General features: G+C 39.4%; 1 long non-coding RNA gene across 1 annotated transcript; it reads left to right on the plus strand.

Moving 5' to 3' along the window:
• The first annotated feature begins 5,979 nt into the window (after positions 1-5,979).
• On the plus strand, positions 5,980-17,416 carry LOC149126314 (uncharacterized). Its single transcript, XR_016235890.1, has 2 exons — positions 5,980-6,251; positions 15,801-17,416. It is a non-coding gene; the product is annotated as an uncharacterized LOC149126314 (long non-coding RNA).
• Positions 17,417-18,194: the final 778 nt, after the last annotated feature.

The following is an 18,194-nucleotide window of genomic DNA, read 5'->3' on the forward strand; positions in this document are numbered from 1 at the left end:
CCTTCTATTGAAGTAGGAATACAGTGCAATGGCACGCTCCCCTATTAAACGAGGTTTCACACATTCTTTTCCACATTTCTGTACTCCATCACTAAATCACAAAAATTTCGGAGCTAAACGTCTTATCTCTCCCATATGAAAGATTTATCAAACAGGGAGACAACCATGAATATAAGCGTGACAACATGTTTAGAGGCTGGAAGAATTTAGGGTGAGACATAATGTTCCAAATAAAGCTATACGTTACATTATAAACTGAATATGTTGAAATAAATTATATGTCTCTTCTGAAAAACATAACAACTTTATCACCAGCCCTTCTGATTTTGATCCTTATCTAGGAATCTGCATAATCGCTTTTCCTCTTTCTTCTCTGATAGCAACAGTTAGAACTGAGTATTTTTCTGTAGTTTGGGCTTGAGCGGAACCAGAAAGCTGACAATGAAGATTCTATGCTGTTTACTCCCCTTCTCTTACAAAACCCTTGGAAACCTCCTTCCCATTTGGCTCCCTGGTTAAATATGTACTGGGGCCAACGCACCTGCTGACTGCGTTCTCTGATTCACATTATAGCATTCTAAACACTTCTGCAGGTTTCCTGCTTGCCCTTAAAGTCCTGCTGCAGGTTATTTGTTCTGACTCTGTTCTCTCAGCATGCTTAATAGGACACGCACAGATGCTATCAACGACCTTATTTAATCTTTGGCCGGTGCTTTGCAACTACCCCATCCCCCACAGAAGCATTGTACGCTACTTGAAAACAAATTAAATTGCCATTCTGTTTTTAAAGGCCCTGAAGGTTCTGGGGTGGAAAGTTTGGGCAAAATTGAGTGCCTCGTCTTTTCTATCATATATTATTATAAGCTACTGGAGGAAGGTAAGTTAAGGGCTTCGCTATTCAGTCTCCCCAGAAACAGTAGGAGAGAGTCCTATTCCCCCACATACATTTTGTCCATTCCTTTGTCTCTCCAGCTTCTCCAAGCTCCTCTGGGGAAGAGAAACAGGCAGGAAACAGAGGCAGTCTGCGAGCTGTGTGTGCACCTCTCTGTTTGCATGAGCTGCTGTGGTTAGCACAACACATGCTGTGGAGAAGCGGCTAGGAGGTAGAGAGTTCTTGTCATGAACTCTTTCATCTTGCACCATCTTCTGTGACAAAGATAGGCACCTATAGTTCATCCCTTGCAGAAGAGTAGAAAGAAACAGTATTCATGAGCAACCTTATATCCTTGTTCTAGATTCATCAACAAACGTGTTGCCAATTTATGATCTCTGTCTCTCTTCATCTATCATCAATCTATCTATCCATAGGTGTGTGTGTGTGTTTTCTGAATCATAGTTTTTTTTTTTTTTGAGTCATTTGATCAAATTACAAACCTTGTGATCCTCACCTCAAAATACTTCATCATGTGTCACCTAGGAATAAAGACATTCTCTATACAAGTTCATATTGTGGTAGGAACATTTTACATAGACTTAGTGATATTGTTCCATATAATACATATTCCATATTCAAATTTTCCCAACTTTCCAATATTATTTTCTGATTCAAGATGCATCCAACAATTTTGCATTACATTTGACTGACATTATCATCTTCATCACTTATCTGCCATGACCCTGAACATTTTCAAGAATTTTAACATGTGGTCAGGCAAAGCAATTTATATTCTATCATTGCCCATTTGTTTCCTCAGGAATATATTAAAGATTTTTCCATAGCTATAACATAAATAATGTTGTGTATTTTCCATTTCATTGTCTTAGGAAGCACATGCAACCGGTCAGTACATTATTGATGATGCTCACCTTGGTCCCATGATTGAGGCCCTGTCTGCATGATTTTTTTCTTTGTAAAGAAGCATTTCTTTGTAGTTAGTAAATAATATGGAAGTTATGGTACAAGAACATGAATACTCTTCCTTAGAGCAACGATGTTTGACCATTTATTGATGATGTTTGCCCCAGGTAGTTGTTAAGTTAATATGGTTATTTTCCAATTGTGTCATTTATTCTACATTCATAAGCTGATATTCCTTAAAACATGCTGTTCCTTCTCTGTTCTCCCCCACCCCATAGTAATACCGTGGATGCAGGAATCTTTCCTAATTCAATAGATTATAACACTGAATATTTATGAAAAATGTATTACTACACAAAGAGATTGTTTTACACATAAAATCATTAATTGTGAAACCCACACTTAGATTCATTTTGTATTTTGTATGCATTCGTATTTTACAAAAAAAAAGCTGCTCACAATTAATATAGAACTCCTGGAATATTTACCCCATCCTTGTATAGTTACAAGGTTTTCAAAACAGACATGAAGAGAAATGAGGTCTTTGTTTCTTGGAACTCAATATACTGATCAGATGGCCAGTTGGTTATGGGAATTTTCACTTATGGAGAAAACAGAACTAAGCATAGAATTTGGCAATTTAGACCATGACAGTCCTCTGCATTTTCAGTAAAACAAAAGTCTTCCATATTGAGGGGTTGAGTTCTCTGGGAAGATAAAAATAAGAAACTGATTAACTGAAATGAAGACAGAAAAAAAATCCAAAGAACCAGCCAACACACTAATAAAAGAAACCCAGAAGCAATCAAAATATATAATTTTACTTGTATAGGCTTTTAAGAGTGCTGATGGTGAGCAGTGCATTTTTAATAAGAAAACCAGATGTGACATACATTTTATCCAACTCCTCCTTTTCTTTCTTGGCCTGCTGCAATTTCATAGTTCCAAAACCAAAATGCTATATCAAGATGGCAGTCTTCCTCCACACAATTTTAGGTAAGTCTGAAAGGAGTGAAGCAGCAAAAGACATTTCTCTGCTTAATTATACAATTTAGGAAAATTTCATGGAGAAGTCCATCCACTTTTTTGCTAAACAATCTTTCTTGCTTACAAAGATGAGACAAGTTTAAAGGTAATGTCCTTGGTTACTGCTTTTGTTTGTCTCAACTTTCATTTCCCTGAAATTGTTCTATCATTTTCTCACTGTGAAAATAGTCTGTGAACCACAAGAGTAAAAACTTATTAAAGAGAGAATGAAGGAAAGGAGGGAGACAGTGGAGAAGGTAGAGAGAAGTAGGGAGGGAAGGAGGAAGGGAAGGATGGAGGAAGAAACGAAAGAAGAGAAAGAAAAAAATCTTCACGTGTCACGGTACAGAAAATATCAAGTTAAAATAACAATGAATGAGGCTGGCGCTGCAGCTCACTTGGCTAATCCTCCACCTGCAGCGCCGGGACCCCGGGTTTTAGGCTCTGTTGGGGAGCCGGATTCTGTCCTGGTTGCTCCTCTTCCAGTCCAGCTCTCAGCTGTGGCCCGGGAGGGCAGTGGAGGATGGCCCAAGTGCTTGGGCCCTGCACCCGCATGGGAGACCAGGAGGAAGCACCTGGCTCCTGGCTTCGGATCTGGAGAAAAACCAAGAGCTTATAAAATAAAAAAAAAAAAATTGATAATTTTAAATCACCAAGAACAGAAAAAAAGAATAATTTGAGATAAACATAACAAAAAAATAACTTACTAGGTTCATACCACATACCAGCACTTCACAAGGTTATCTCACTTAATTCCTACAACATTTCTGGGAAACAGGGAGTGACATTCCCATTTTGCAAATTGAGAGACTGAGTCTCCGAGCTACTCCCTTGTGTGCCATGTTTTCTAGATGAGGAATGTGAGAAAATGCTTCTCTGAGGACAGTCCCCTGGTGTGTCATGGAACAGTGTCTCATCATCCAAGCCCAGCTGCACCAGCCAACTTGCTGGACATGTCTGATTAGTGGTGTTCAACCTGGAGACACAGTTGAGAACAGAACTTCGTGATGTCCACAGCCAAGCAGAACAGACCAGCACTGCAGAGCTTCTAGTGTGTTCAGATAACCTCCTGAGAGAATGCAGGCAACTATGTCCAGAAATGAGGCCCCCAGCCACAATATTTTCAAACTGGTCGCCAGTTCAAGTTCCAGGTGCTCCACTTCCCATTCAGCTCCCTGCTAATGTGCCTGGGAAAGTAGCAGACGATGGCCCAAGTGTTTGGGTCCCTGCACCCACGTAAGAGACTAGAGGAAGCTCTTGGATCCAGACTTCAGTCTGGCACAGCCCTGTTCCTTGTGGCCATCTGGGGAGTGAACCAGTGGATGGAAGACCTCTCTCAGTCTTTCTTTCACTCTCTCTCTAACTTTGCCTTTCAAATAAATAAATCTTGAAGCCAGCGCTGTTGTGCAGTGGGTAAAGCCACTGCCTGCAGTGTGGTCATCCCATATGGCGCTGGTTCATGTCCTGGCTGCTCCACTTCTGATCCAGTCCTCTGCCATGGCTTGGGAAAGTAGTAGAAGATGGTCCAAGTCCTTGGGCCCCTGCACCTGTGTGGGAGACCCGGAAGAAGCTCTTGGTCTCCCGGCTTCAGATCAGCAGGGCTCTGGCTGTTGCAGCCAACTGGCGAGGGAACCAGCAGAAGGATGATCTCTCTCTCTCTCTCTCTCTCTCTCTCTCTCTCTCTCTGTCTCCCCTCTCTCTGTAACTCTGACTTTCAAATAAACAAATCATTAAAAATAAATTAATCTTTAAAAAATAAAATAAAAACTGCTTAATACAGGTATATCATCTCACACATAGATAAAACCACATAGTGCAATGCAGTTCGAATTTGTTAATACTAGTCATGTGTGACGAGGTTCCTTTTGAAAGATGTTTTGACACTGCATATTCTGATTGCTAGTTCTCTTCCTGGGCTATAACTGCAGTGCCCTTGTTTAAGCAAATAGCGATGAATGCTATGCATTCAGGGAAATGTTTGCAGTGAATTAGGGTTTAGGATTGTTCTTTGCATTGGTCCCATTCCAGGAAGTCACTGACTTGTTTTTATAATGCAACCATCCTAAAAGGATAAATCAGGGTGACCCACTTGGAGTCTTTTAAAACAATGGCTACATCTGCATTTCTGAAAAGAAAAACAGCTCAGTACATCCCAAATCAGAACCATGCCCAGAAACAAAAATATCCGCCTCTGAAAAAGAGGGTGAGTCCTGAGAGGCATTTTCATTGCCTGTCACATCAAGCTGATGATAATTGGTTTTAACTGGCACTCCCAGCAAAGCCATGTCATTCATTACCTTGTCAGAATAAATCTACCTGCTGTGGCACAGGTTCGATTAAGAAGTCCTTACCATTTTGTAATAATACCTTAAACTGAATTTGGGTATCTTCCTACACACATGAATGATACTTTCAGATTATATATTGTTGGGGCAGGCTGTTCTTTTAAGAAAAAAGAAATGTTTACTTATTGGTCTTTATTTATAAAAAAAGGTAGAGCAACAGAAAAAGGGAAAGACAGACAGACAGACGGAGAGAGATTTGGTTCACTTCCCAAATGCCTCTAATGGCCAGGGCTGGGCCAGGTGGAAACCAGGAACCAGGAAATCTGTCTGAATCTCCCTCATTGGTAATAGGGACTCAGATACTTGAGCTATCATCTGCTGTCCCCGAGGGTGCACATTAGCAGGAAGCTGGTTCGGAGGTGGAGGTGGGTCACTGGCATTCCAATATAGGATGCAGGCATTCCATGCAGCACTTAAACCCCTGTGCCACAAACGCCCAACCCTGGCTACTGTTTTTGTTTTCTTAAGGAACCAGGCTGGAATGAGGATTGGGCTTTTGTGCTACAGAAATATTTTCCAATTAATCTCAGAGGATGTAATACCATTACTCATAGGAGAAATAGGTACCTACGATAGCTAGGTAGCACAGCGATGATGTTTTAGTTGTGGCCTGTCACTGTGAGCTCATATTTTTGAAAGTTTAACTTTTTTTTTCCCCTTTTGTCTTCTAAGACTCCAGAATGTGTCATATCAAGGCTTCAGTACACTTTGCTCCACATGGCAAGGGACGTGTTTACCAAGTTCGATTTGTTTGTGCCCATAAAATGCAGCAGAAATCTGAACTCTGCCTCATTTTCAGAGCAAGTTTTGGTGGCTACCAACTGGCCTCTGTAGGAGCCATGTGGTTGGAAAGGAACACTGAAGTTACTTGGACTTGAAAGCTCCTGGAGAGACTTTACTCCAGAGGGTGGGCGGTGTGTTTGGCAGATAAGGCTCCTGGAGGAGAGGATGCCTGCTGAATTCTGCCTGCATCAAGAGGGGGGAGGGCAAGGGACACTCCCAGAGGGCGAAACGTCTACCAAGAACTGGCCTTGAGAAAGACCAAAAACAATCATCTCACTTATTTCCCAGGATCGAGAGAGGTACAATTATCCTCATTTTTGTTGTTTTTATGAAAGGAACTAAGCATGAGGGAGTTAGATCATTTATCCAAAATGACAGACCTAATACATCGGGAAAAGAGTTTAATACTCAGTTATTTCTGACTGAAAGTGGTCCTTATATTCTACCAAGCTAAGACCTGATTGAGTCATGTTTTTGAATAACCTTTGGGTGTTCAGAGAGAGGTGAGAGGGTAAGGCAGGGTCAGTGCAGAGAAGGCTTTTGCAACACAGGTGAGCAGGTGCAGAAGATCGTGGAAGAGTTACAGCCTCCAGGCGCTGCGAGTCTTTTGAACATTCTCTTGTAGCTAGCAAAAGATCAGTGGCAGGTTGTAATCAAGTTTGGTCAGAGACAGAGTCCAGAGTGGATCTGGGCATCAATGGACTTAGGACTTGGTGATCAGCTGGTGAAGGAACAGAAGAGAGCCCCAACCAACAAGTCTGGCAGAGGTGGCCGGGGAGATCAGCGTAATGTTTACATGGCACCCAAATGAAGTCAAATGATCATGTGAAAAAGAGCCAGAGAATATCTGAAATCTTAGTTTGAGATTTTCATACTGATGCTCGCTCTAATACTTTAGAAAGGAACATCTTATCCCTCAACAAACAGCATAGGTCTGACAGGTCTCACATTCAAGGGGGCATTTTTGAAATAAAAGCGTTTAAGGTATTCAACTGGTCAAGAATAACATGTTTATCTAATAGAGGATGAGTGACTCACCTACACCCCTACTTTGAAGTAAATGAGGACAGTTTGGACCACCAAAACTTGTTTAGGATTTATAATTCTTGAGATGCCCTGTAAACTTTATTTATCTCATTCTACTAAGTACAATGATTGACCAAAAACATAGAATTGAGATTTTTTTTTCTGCATTCATCTGTTGGTTAATATTATAAAGTTCAACATGAAAACTCTTTATATATGTATCTTTATATATATATATATCCTAAATGTAGAAAACCACTATTTTAGTTAAAACTTGTGTCTAACACTACTATTTTTAAGTTAAGTAGTAGTGTTTGGTTGGTGTGTGACATAGCAGTTGAGACATCCAGATCCCAGATCTGAGTACCTATTCCCAGATCTGGATCCTGAATTCACCTTCCAATTAATGCAGACCCTGGGAAGCAGTGGTGATTGTGCAAATAGTTGGGTCCCTGCCTCACCTGCAGCAGCCCTGAACTGAGTTTCTGGCTTTTGGCTTCAGCCTAGCCCAGTGCAGCCATGTGAGGAGTGAAGTAGCAGATGGGAGAACACTCACACACTCTGTCTCTCTCCTCTTATTAACTAATTTTTTTTGGATTTATGTTTACTTATGTGAAAGGCAGAGTTAGAGAGAGAGGAATAGATAGAGATCTTCCATCCACTAGTTCACTCCCCAGTTTCCCACAAAGGCATGAGCTGGGCCGATTCGAAGCCAGGAGCCAGGAGCTTCATCCAGGGCCCCCAGATGTGTGCAAGGGTTCAAGCACTCGGGCCAACTTCCACTGCCTTCCCAGATGCATCAGCAGGGAGCTGGATCAGAAGAGGAGCAGCCAGGAACAAAACCATTGCCCATATGGGATGCCATACTGCAGGTGGCGGCTTTACCAGCTACATCACAACTGGTCCCAAATTAATTAAGTTTTAAAAAGAGCCTAAAAATGTAGGTAAACATCTAGCAAGTATACAAGTAATTATTTTCTAAAGAAGAAGATTCATTTACTGATTCCAAAATATAGAGTTTATGCTATTTGTCATACTCAGAATAAGGAATTAAGAATACAGCCATGGATAAACACATATATACACACACACAAACACCACACACACATGCACATGGTAAGTTCTTGAGAAAAATATAGTAAAATGAGATAATCAGCTGATGCTGATCCTTACAGCAGTTGCACTGGTTGAGAAAGGCTAATTCTTTAGGGAATATATCTGGGTAGACTCAGAAGCCAGACTTCCAGACGTTGGGGGAAGTGAACAAGTGCAAAGGAGCCGGGGTAAGTGTGGGCATGACATGTTGTTGGGAACAAAGTAAGAGAGAATTCAAGTGGTAGAAAGTCAGGGCTTGGTTACTCAAGAGCTGAGCGCTGTAAGAGTAAAACCTTTGGGTTTTATTTTAGATGTGAAGAGAAGCTGCAAGAGGGTTTTGAGTTGGGGAGTGAATGATCTGAATTGTATTTAAGAAACTTAACACCTCTGGCTGCTCTGTGAATAATGGATTTTAGTGACACAAGAGTTGGTGTATCCACATGGAAACCATTGCAGCGCTGGGGAAAGGCGGGGGTGGCAGCGGTGGACCAGTAAAGAGTTATTGGACTTGTGACTCATTTGAGAATGGAGCCAAGATAAAGTATTTTCTTACCATTGCTTCACCTACAGAGATGTAAATGGAAAGAAGAGAAAGGTGATTGCTTTACAAACTCTTGTAATGAGTAAAATCCATCAATTTTAATTATTCTTTAAGCCTGATACTCTACTAATTATGTCTGTGGCTAAAGTGAAATATTTATTTTTCAATAGCAAAATAAATAAGTAAATAAATATACTTCCAGATTTCATTAACTGAGCACTTACTATGTGCCAAGCATATGCAAATACTTTTCCAGATTTTATTCACTATTTCACAAAAACCAAAGAGATAGCTCCAATTAACTTTGCTATTTTTGGAATAGAAGTGAGGAAGCTAAGGCCCAGTAAGGTTAAATACATGACCACAGCCACACAGAAAATTACACACCTAAGAATTAAAACCAAGTGTGCCTGACATTGAACTCAACTCTGAATGATTCCAAAACACTTACTGAGTTTATGCTATTTGTCATACCCAGAGTAAAGAATTGAGAATACAGCCACGAATAAACACACACACACACACACAACACTATATACACATGTGTGCATGACAGTCTAAGTGGTGAGTTCTTGAGAAAAATAGAGCAAAATGAGATGATCAGCTCATGCTGATCCCTATTGTGTTGGAGCATTAAGTGCATTTAAGTAGATTAAAGTGCAGTCAACAACAATACAAAAATCCTGCACTGCTCATGTCTTGCAAAGGAGATTTTTAACTGGCATGCACAATTTTCTTTTGATCATCCTAGTATATAAACAATGTTGATTTTGGCTATAGCCATTTGTACTCATTAGGTATTAACTGGGGATATTGATTTCCCATTGAAAAGACATTGATTCATAAGATGTAAAGAATGCTGAATTCTTATTTGAATATGTGCAGCAGTCCATGAATTTTATTTTTCTTCTTAAAAAACAATAATAAAGAGAGTACACAACAAGGCTTGAAGCAATAGACTTCTTTTGTTGAACATCCATGCAAAGAGAGAAGCCATCTTTTGAAATTTATCTTACAGTTGGTACTAGCAAGCAAAAATGATATATTTAGAGAAAGCCAAGCAAGATAAATTGATCAATAACTAAAAAGGGAAGATGTAACTTTTACACAGGTACACAAGAAAAAATTTGAATAATGGTGAATTCAATCTTCACCCAAGTCCTTCTTAAAGGATTTCCATTTGGCTCTTTCAAATGCCCTTGAGGGAAAATACTTATATAAAGAATTCAATTTTTATGAAGGGCACTAGATAGTTGGTCCAGTATTCATTACAATGATAGAAAAATACCCACTTGTAATTTAGGGAGTTCAAATTTTCTAAGGGTAACATGTTAAGATGAGGGCAATGGATCAGAGGGCTTGGGACATTAGCATCTCCTATTCTTTCCCTGCCAGGTGGAATCTCAGCTGTGCTGGTCTTCCCAACCTCTAGTCGCACAGTGTCACTGAGCTTAGGTGACTCAAATTCCTCCCCTTGTTTCCTGCATAACCTCTCCATTCCTCTCTGTACCCATGTGTGCTTGTTCCTCACCTTGGATTGCTCTGTACTCCTATTTCTCCCAAACTCCTTTTCGTCCTAGCTGAGTTATTTGGATAGTATATTTTTTTTAATTTTTTTTTAAATTTTTTAATTTTTTTTTGACAGGCAGAGTGGACAGTGAGAGAGCGAGAGACAGAGAGAAATGTCTTTCTTTTCTGTTGGTTCACCCCCCAATGGCCGCTGCGGCCAGCGCACTGCGCTGATCCAAAGCCAGGAGCCAGGTGCTTCCTCCTGGTCTCCCATGCGGGTGCAGGGCCCGAGGACTTGGGCCATCCTCCACTGCCTTCCCGGGCCACAGCAGAGAGCTAGACTGGAAGAGGAGCAACCGGGACAGAATCTGGCGCCCCGACCAGGACTAGAACCTGGGGTGCCGGCGCCGCAGGCGGAGGATTAGCATATTGAGCCGCGGCGCCGGCCTGGATAGTATAGTCTTTACAAAACCTTTCAGAATCTGTCAAGACCAGACTAATCTAATAGTTGCACAGGGTGTTCTACTAGCTTCAGTCATTTAATTGGAACTTTTACCAGTCATATAATATTTCATAATATTCACCTGTCGTGTTCTAGTCAGCACGAAGCACGTTGTGCTGCAATAACAACAACGTGAAATCTCAGTGACTTATCAAAGATTCTTGATTTTTGTTCACACAAAGCCATCTATGGATACTGGATGCTCTCCTAGGAATGACAGAAGGCAGAGGGAAGAGAATGCTGGTGGGTGTCACCCTGAAATTCAATGTGCCACCTACAAATTGTCACATACACTTTGATCCAATCCATACAGCAGAATTAGTTGCACACCATGCCGTACTCTAACAGGCAGTGTAGTACAGTCCTCCCAGGTGGAAGAAAGGTGAAGAGAACTGGATATGAGTGCACACATAGTCTTTACTGCTCATCTATATTAGAATCAGCAACACCTCTTTTTAAATCAACTCACTATTTTTACTTAAATAAAGGTATATGAAAAGGAAACTGTTAACAAGACATTTCTAATGATATTTCTTTTTAACCACAGTGAAACAAAAATCATAATCATTGTAAGACTAATGGACTATGCATCTTAAATAACATCCCATGTATCATCCTTTGCAAAACACTGTTCTAACATTAAAATAGTTAATATTCACTGAGCACTTGGCATGTATCCCTGAATGTCATAAACATTTCATACAGGGGCTGGCCTTGTGGCACAGTGGGTTAAGCTGCTGTTCGCAACACCTGAATCCTATATCAGAACGCTGTTTCAAGTGCCAGCTGCTCTGTGTCCAACCCTACTTCCTGTTAATGTGCTTGAGAAATCAGCAAAGGTGACCCAAGTACTTGGGCCCTTGCCAGCCATAGATAGAGCAGCAGATAGAGTTCTTGGCTCCTAGCTTCAGCCCTGCTCAGATCTGTCTGTTGTGGCCATTTGGGAAGTGAACCAGAGGATGGAAAATATTTCTCTTTCTCTCTGCCTTTAAAATAAATAAATAAGTCATAAAAAGAAGGGAAAGGGATGTAATGTATACACATGGGATGTCCAAGAATTTTTAAATGAAACACAGGATTAGTTACATTTTATAATTCTACTCCCTTACTAACACTATATAAAGAGATTGCTCATGCCTATCACACATACCTTGGGAATCCAGCACTAGAAGCCACATGGCTTGATACTACTCCTCATACCCCCATTTTGCCAGGTCACAATGCCCCTCTGTCTTGTGGTTGACTAAGCCCTATAGCAGCCATCACTGGTACTGTTGTATTTTTACTCTATGGCCATGAGCCTGTTTCTCTGCTTCTTGGGAAAATGGCCTACAGTTCGCTGAACAGGAGAATAGCCTAGTAAGGCCTTGTTACTATGTGCTTATTTTGTCTAGGCAAAATCAAGTGGCCAGGGGGACACTAGGGCACAGTGATTTAAGTCACTGGGTGCAAAGACAGCATCCTATATAAGTGCCAGTTTCAAGTCTTGGCTGCTCCATTTCCCATCCAGCTCCCTGCCAATGTGTCTGGAAAAGCAGTGAAGTATGGCCCAAGTACTTGTGCTCTTGCCGACCCACTTGGGAGACCCAGAAGAAGCTCCTGGCTCCCGGCTTCTGGCTGGTCCAGTGCTGGCCATTGCAGCCATCTGGAGAGTGAATTGGTGGATGGATGATCTCTCTCTCTATCTCTCTATTTCTTCCCCCATCTCTCTGTAACTCTGCCTTTCAAATAAAGAGATAAACCTTAACAAAAATATCAAATGGCTAATCTGATAGCCTTTTTGGTTTGTGGAAATAGAGATAAACATAAGCAAATATCCAATATTTGTTATTATTCTTGGGGATAATGATTAAATTATTTGGCACCAATTTTGTTTTGATCTTCTTTAACTATTGCAAAAGAAACATCATTTTGTTTTTTTTTTTTTTCCCAGAGAAAGGTAAAGTAATGAGTAGGAAGGCATTTAACGTTATTCTAGAAACATTAAATGTTATTTAATCTTCTCAATGACCTTGAGAAATTTTAAAGCAGTATAACTATCCTGTGTGATATTATAATTCTGGATGCATGTCATTATACATTTTCTCAAACCCATAGAATGTATAACCCTAGTAATGAACCCTGTTGTAATCCACATACTATGGATTATAATGATGTATCAATGTGACCTCATTATTGTAATAAATGTACCAGCACTCTGGTGGGAAATGTTGATGATAGGGAGGCTTTAGGATATTGCTTGTAGGCAATAGGAGCTATTTGAGAAACTCCTCTGCATCCCTCTCCATTATTCTGTGAATCTAAAACCGCTCTAAAAATAATCTAATAAAAAAATTACACAGGTGTCATATGTTTAGCTTAGCAGTTGAGACACTCACATCCCACATTGAAGTATCCGAGTTTGATTCCTGGCTCTAGCTATTGACTCCAGCTTCCTGCTAATGCAGACCCTGGGAGGCAGCAGTGATTGCTCAAGTAACTAGATTTCTGCCACCAACATGGGAGACCTTTATAAGCTCCAAGCTCCAGCCTTAAGCCTCACCCAGTCTTGGCCATTGTTGGCATTTCAGGAGTTAACCAGTAGATGAGTGAGCAGAGAAATTATTCTTATTTTTCACGGTTTACAACAGCTTCAACCCACTATCTTGTGAAGACACTGCCTCTTTCAGTCACAGATGTAGGACTATTGGAAGATCCTCAAATTTTATATTTAAGATTATATATAAAAATCATTTTTTCCCTTAGCAACTAGGACTATGTTGAAAAGAGCCAGCAATCTTCTGGCTTCAGTCCATATTACCCATTTGAGAGCACCAATGTGTGAAGCAATGGCAATATTTGAGCACATGCAATTAGATTGAGTTCATAGCTTTCATAGGAAAAAAAAAAAAACCCTGCCTTCTTATTTAATATTTAATGAAGGCTAGTTCAGTATAGGTCCCATGAATATAGGAAAGGCAACCACTTCACTAAAAAAATTTGGCTAAAAACTGGAAAAAAATGAAGCGATATTTCCTTTATATACTGTATTTGTTACAACAGTATTCTCATATACTTGAGGGAAATGAATCTAAATATTATAACTTTTAAGAGTAAAACTGATATTTCCCAATGGTAGACCTTCTTGAAATGGTTCCTTTCTTTTTGATGATGGTTTTCACTTGAATATATTATAAAATGTCTTAATGTCCCAAATGATATCCAGACTAAGAATGATACAAAGACAGCCTCCCATCTTCATTAAAACTTCTTATAGCAATCAAGTATTTGAAATGTCTGAAAAACTGATTTTTCTCTTTGGCTCTTCAGTTTTTATTACCACCTTTCTTTTATTCTTAACAAGGTCTCAATAATCCGTGTAACATTCTCTGCTGTGACAGATAATGGAAAAGTGATTGGCCTTTCATTTTGTCTTCCCTGCTTTTCTTAGCATAGTTTTATGATCACATAATAATTGTAGCTATCATTAACTTGTGTTTTGAATGAACAAACTGATATTTTGCTTACTCCTTCCCTAGGTTGCTCATCTATGTTAAACATCTAAATACTTTTTTAAAACAAGTCTAATAAATCCTTATAAGTATCAAACTGCAATCAATACAGACAAATCACTAGGAAAATTATGTAGGTGTGGTTCATGTCTAACCTACAGTCATTATGTTAAATCATGATGTCTGGAGCAGCTGGTTGAATTTATATATTAAACATAAATTTTCTAAGTGACACTTTCACTAATATACTATGATTTTACTTCTCTGAACTTCAAGTCTTATTTCATTAGAGTGACTCAAATAACTACACTAGAAACTCACAAAAATTTTCATCAAATTCAAGGTTTATGGAACATGTCACCTAAAAGACGTAAAAGCTGTATTGTTCTTATTTCTTTTTTTGTGCCTGCTATTTAAAATCAAAAGACTCATACTTGATAGAAATGGAGAGGAAAGGACTGGATGGGAACATATTAGAAATCCAAATATGAACAAAAATTACTTTGTATTCTGCTCACATGACCAGATCATTATATTTTATTAAACTGTTGAGAGAGATCAATTTAATTCAGGATGTGAACAATTTTTTTCTGTGACTATAGGGTAATTCATGTATTTTCTCTTTGAACTAATATTAATTCAGAGGCTGGATTACCTGTGCTGTTTTCCATATGAAACTTCTGCAAATGATCAAAATTCAACAGGACAGTGAAATACTGAAGTCGAGAAGCAGCACGGTGTGATGTGCAAAGTAGCAACCATGCAAAGTCCAGAAGAGAAATATGTATACCATCAGAGTAGCCATTATCATTGGTGCTTATTATTACTATTATTATTATTATTATTATTATTAAGCTTTTTATTATCCCAGCTGCCTTCTAAGGCTGATGCTTTTAACTGGAGAGCCCTTTTTCGGCCAAGCATCTCAAAGTGTTTGCTTTGCATACCTCAGGATTAAGGGGAGAGAAGAAAATGATGTATTGAGTGGAAAACGTCACTGCTTCCTATAGCTCCAGGTCTGTTGTATATCTTACTAAACATACTAACAGCTGCACAGAAGTGGAGGTGTTGCAGAGATTGCTGATGGGGCTGAGTTCTGTGTCTGGACTAGATGTAGGATATTAAGGCAGAGGGAGCCATGAAAACATAATCTCCTAAAAATGAGAAGAACATGTGAAATGTCATGGGCTATCAAGAGTTGTAGAATTTGGGAGGATTTAAAGATCAGGCTTTATCTAAAGTCCTTAAGGAAAAAGGACTAGAGCAAAGATCTTGGTAATTTTGAAGAGGTCTGGAACTTCGTCTAGCTCAACTGTATAGCATCTCGTGTGCTTCCTGCATAGTAAGCAATCAATATGAATTTATTAAACGAATATGCCTTATTCACTTTAAACTGTGTAATTAATAGTACTGCATTTCAAAAGTAACCAGCAACTATTTCTTCCTTTTCTTTTACCTCTTTGCCATTTCCTGCCTCGTATTAACCAGGGAACCACATCTTGACAGATTCTCTGGATGCAAAAGAAAAAGTTCAGTCAACCATAGGTTTACTATACCATAAATTAAAATAATAAGAGTGCTGTGGCTGGAAAGTATAAAGTATTTATTGTTATGAATCAATCATCAACACTGTTCTGTACACAATGGAATCTACTCAATAATTTGCCTCTTACAGTTTTTCCAGTCTTTTGTCTCCCGTCCTGACGTCAATACTAAAAGGATCAGTGGGGCTGTTCAAATCAGTGGAGATTTAAAGCAATGTAGAAGCAACCCTGAAAAGGAAACTAAAGCCTCCACACCCGCCCACCTGTGTTTCAGCTACAAAGGTTCCAAGAAGAAAATTCACAGAGAAAAAGAGACTCACAGTGAAATGGAAAAAGATGAGAGTCTATGGAATTGTGTCTTGAATCAGAAATGGAATATCCTTGATGCCTGTGTCAAAGTTCTGCTCCAAATTATATTGTTCCCTGACACAGTTTTCTTCAATGAATCCGCCTGCAGTAACAAATCAAAATTTGAAGAATGCTGTTGTACCACTGAAAAATCATTGCCTATCAGGAATTAATGCAGTGGTAGCTTCTACTAAGAAAAAAATTGTTTTACACATTATCTCTGTCAAATCAGAGGACTTTCTAATCTGTTAAAACATACACCTCTTCAAAATGAAATGTAATGAAATAATACTGAGGAAAAGAATATTAACATTTCACCAATGCAATTTTTTGGTCCAGATGGGAAACCACTTGTGCTTAAAATGGACTGTAATGAATAAGGAAAAAAGATGTAAAACCCAGAGCATTTTATTCAATCCAAGCCCCAGATTTCCTGATGTGTATTTCCTTAGACTGTTTCCACGTCCCAAGTTTTGCTTGAAAGATAGATTTTCATAGAACTATAATCCATTAATCCACATGCAAATTCTCATGTCGCAGAGCAGCGTGAAATTATTTCTTAAATCTACTATGCGGCCCAAAGGGAACATGCAGAGTGTACTTGTAAGCTTTCCAGAGTGAGGCCTCAGCTCTCCAACACAGATGATGGTCTCACCTGTCCTGCATGTTCTGTAAGAGTGGCCATTTCTCTTCCTCTTCTTTTTATTTAAATGCATTTGAGAGGTAGAGTTACAGACAGAGAGAGGGAGAGAGAGAGAGAGAGAGAGAGAGGTCTTCCATCTGCTCTTTACTCCCCAAATAGCTGCTGCAGCCAGAGCTGCGTTGATCCAAAACCAGGAGCCGGGAGCTTCCTCCAGGTCTCCCATGCAGGTACAGGGACCCAAACACTTGGACCAACTTCTACTGCTTTCCCAGGCCATAAACAGAGAGTTGGATCAGAAGAGGAGCAGCCGGACACGAACTGATGCCCTTATGGGATGCCGGCGCCACAGGTGGAGGCTTAGCCTAGTACACCACAGGGCCAGCTCTGAGTGGCAGTTTCAAAAGCTCTTGATCACCTATGCAATATCCATTCTGCCTTGCTCAGTGGAATTCACTGTTACACACTTTAAATAGTGGTATCTTACATTGAACTGTTCCCCTGAATTAATTTCCTAGGGAAGAAGACTTAGTTCTAGTATTTTATAAATTGTGTATATCAATGTTTTCTTCCACCTAAATGTTATATTTTTGTCTGTTTTTGGAAATAACTGGATAAATTTAGACTCAGAAAGTTGCAAAAGTATAGAATGCCTATTTATCTGACATCCAGCTATCTCATGTTAATATCCAATGTAACATAAAACACATATAAAAACTAAGCAACTGACCTTAGTACAAAATGTTAACTAAATTGTAGAGTTTATTTGAATCTCCTCAGTTTTCTGCTAAAGTACTTTTTGTGGTCTAAAATCTACTCCAGGATTTCATGTTGCATTTAGCTTGTCTTGTTGTTCTCCACTCTTTTCTCCCTCCTTCCACGTCTCCTTTATTTCCTTGTTCTCTCCTTTCTTTCTACAATCCTGCACTCTATAGTACTTTAAGGTACAACAGGTTTCCCAGATTTTCCCTTCCCTAAATCTAGAATCACTCAGTTCTCCAAGCAGCTTTCTGGTTCCTTTTATTTACGAACAGTATTTACAAATCATGATTGGGATACCAAGTATAAATCATTATGCTTTGGGCTTTTGCTACTTCTAGTCCCTTTCAGTACATAGGACTAGAATAGTGTATTGATATTGCCATTGGTAAATTCAAGCTACCACACATTCCTGACTCTATATTGATACCTCCAAATCCACTCCAAAACCAGAGTTCACTTCAGCCTTCGGGCTTTCCTAATGTGTCTTCTTTCTCCAAAAAGGAATGATCTGGTTCTCCTTGTCTACAGTGTGTTTACCTACTTGATAAACCCTAGTACACATATATTGTTACTGTAACCCTTGCAGACTCATATATATGGGTTTTGACAGATGCATAGAATCTCATAGCTAATGCAATTTCACACCGAAATTCCATTAACTCGAATTTCCCTTATCCTGACTCTCTCTACACCCCTAAACCCTGGCAACAACCAAGCTACTTTCCTTTCCTGTCATTTCTTCTGTTCCAAAGAGTTATGTCAGTGGAATAATACATTCTATAGC

This window comes from Oryctolagus cuniculus, chromosome 6, assembly GCF_051225735.1.
Source record: "Oryctolagus cuniculus isolate XC-2025 breed Fujian yellow rabbit chromosome 6, ASM5122573v1, whole genome shotgun sequence".
Lineage (NCBI taxonomy): Eukaryota > Metazoa > Chordata > Mammalia > Lagomorpha > Leporidae > Oryctolagus > Oryctolagus cuniculus.